Source organism: Oncorhynchus gorbuscha, linkage group LG06, assembly GCF_021184085.1.
Source record: "Oncorhynchus gorbuscha isolate QuinsamMale2020 ecotype Even-year linkage group LG06, OgorEven_v1.0, whole genome shotgun sequence".
Taxonomy (NCBI): domain Eukaryota; kingdom Metazoa; phylum Chordata; class Actinopteri; order Salmoniformes; family Salmonidae; genus Oncorhynchus; species Oncorhynchus gorbuscha.
The window spans coordinates 95,914,170-95,916,580 of NC_060178.1; positions in this window are offsets into that span (position 1 = coordinate 95,914,170).

The window sequence follows — 2,411 nt, forward strand, 5'->3', positions numbered from 1 at the left end:
TTAACACAGTTAAAAGTTTAATGACTGTCATAGGAAAAAACTGAAGATGGATCAACATTGGAGTTACTCCACAATACTAACCTAATTGACAGAGTGACCGGAATAAAGCCTGTACAGAATACAATGACTCCCAAAGATGCATCCTGTTTGCAACAAGGCACTAAAGTAATACTGAAAAAAAAAGTCAAAGCAATTCACTTTTTGTCCTGATACAAAGTGTTATGTTTGGGGCAAATCCAATACAACACATTACTGAGTACCACTCTCCATATTTTCAAGCATAGTGGTGGCTGCAACATTATATGTGTTATGGGTATGCTTGTAATCGTTAAGGACTGGGGAGTTAGCAAGAATACAGTGACTATTCCCACATAAAATTGAAATACATTTTTTAAGCTATCATTATGGGGTATTTTGTAGAGATGGGTGATATACATTTATTTTTTAAAAATCCTTTCTGAATTCAGGCTGTAATAAAATGTGGAATAAGGGGTATGAATACTTTCTGAAGGCACTGTACATTCTCTGACAGGCTGTTGAAACAACGCACATGCATACACCCACACACACACGCCACAAAAGTGATAACATCATGTATAAACATTTTAAAATACCATGGTTCTACTGTAGTTGTTTAAAAGTTGCTTTACCGTGCAGGTGAAGGCTTCCAATCCCTTCATTCTACAGTAACTTTCATCCTTCCCTCAAGTCCTTTTCCACCAACTTTATTATGAACACTGTAGAAGGATTCCTAGAAGAAGTTTCCACATTTGAAAGACCCAGAGAGTAAAGCTGTGACTCAGTGTGGTTCCATTTCTCTCATTTCTTCAGAGAAGCCCTCCCACTTATACAGAGACAAGGTTAGCCTTGAGATTGTGTTCACTCAGCAAGATTGGGGCTGAAGAGAAATGGCTGCTCTCTCATAGGGTTTTAACAGGCCCAAATAAACACAGCAGGCATTCTTTAAATGCTCTATGTAGATATTGCCCATAGTCACAGATCTAGGATCAGCTTACCCACCATAAATTCTAACTTTAACCATTAGTGAGGAGAAACACAAAACAGACCTTAGATCAGTGTCTTGTAGCAACTTCATACTACTCCATAAACCCTGCATGAGCCAGACTGACTGTTTGAAAGCTCCATTCCATCGAACCTCAGACACCAATCAGAGCCCTGTCCCTCTATAGATCCCACTACTCTTCAAACCATCTGGGGTTCCTAACAGTAAAACAACTGAAGAGTCTGACACATCCACATGATCTACAAATTAGTAGAACAACCCAGCTGCTGCTCTTAACGGATGCTCCTAAAATTGTCTGTTGAGTGGCTCAACCTTGTTGATCTAAAGCCTATGAGAGCTACACCAGTCTGAGCCAACAGTTAAAATGATAGGTAGGTTGTCACACTTGGACAACAAGACTTTTAGTCAATAGTTGTGCAGGTGGTTAGTAGACTGTAGACACACATTGGGCCTTTGGCACAACGCAGTCTTTGAACAGTCATCTTCTGGGCTGTCCCAAATGGCATCCCTATGGTGCTGGTCAAAAGTAGTGCACTATAAAGGGAATAGGGTGCCATTTGGGACATACTGCTGGAGCAGCCTGGGAGGTAGAATCTTTTTATGTCAACACAAAATGAGCTGGTTAGCGACGGTGGTCCAACATCTGTGACGTTAGTTACTGAGCAAATTGGACCAGTGTGTTTGGTCCTGTTAATGTGCAGCTGAACACTGGAACTCTTTGTGTTGTAAGGCCTCACTGCTGATCTGCTTTATAGGCTCAGAACAGACCGGTGATATTAACCACAGTCACATTCTCAAATGGTACCCTATTCCCTATATAGTGCACATGTAGTACATCAGGGTCCATACGGTGTTCTTTGGGACACACATCAGTTTCTGGTTGGTCCCTAAACTTCAGTGGCTGAGCTAACACCCCTGCTGTTTACTCAAGCAGTGCAAAGGTGTGCTGGCTTAAAAAAGTTGCATAGGTGTGAAGCAGAGGACTTTATGTGCGTTTCAAGATGCAGTGTGTTTAAAGTATTCTGGGTGTGAAATAACCATAAGTGTGAAAGTGTGTTTTAATGTGACTATGTTGGCTATGGAAAGAGTATGAAGTAGCCCTTCACTCCTTTCTCTTCAAGTTAATCAGAGCTGACAACTGGGAACCCATTCCAACTTTAAACACAACTATACCCTACACACTATTTAACACATGGGAATCTTTCATTAAGAGAAAACATCAGGATCTACCCCATGACACAGTTCTGGATCTACCCCATGACACAGTTCTGGATCTACCCCATGACACAGTTCTGGATCTACCCCATGACACAGTTCTGGTCCTACCCCATGACACAGTTCTAGTCCTACCCCATGACACAGTTCTGGTCCTACCCATGACACAGTT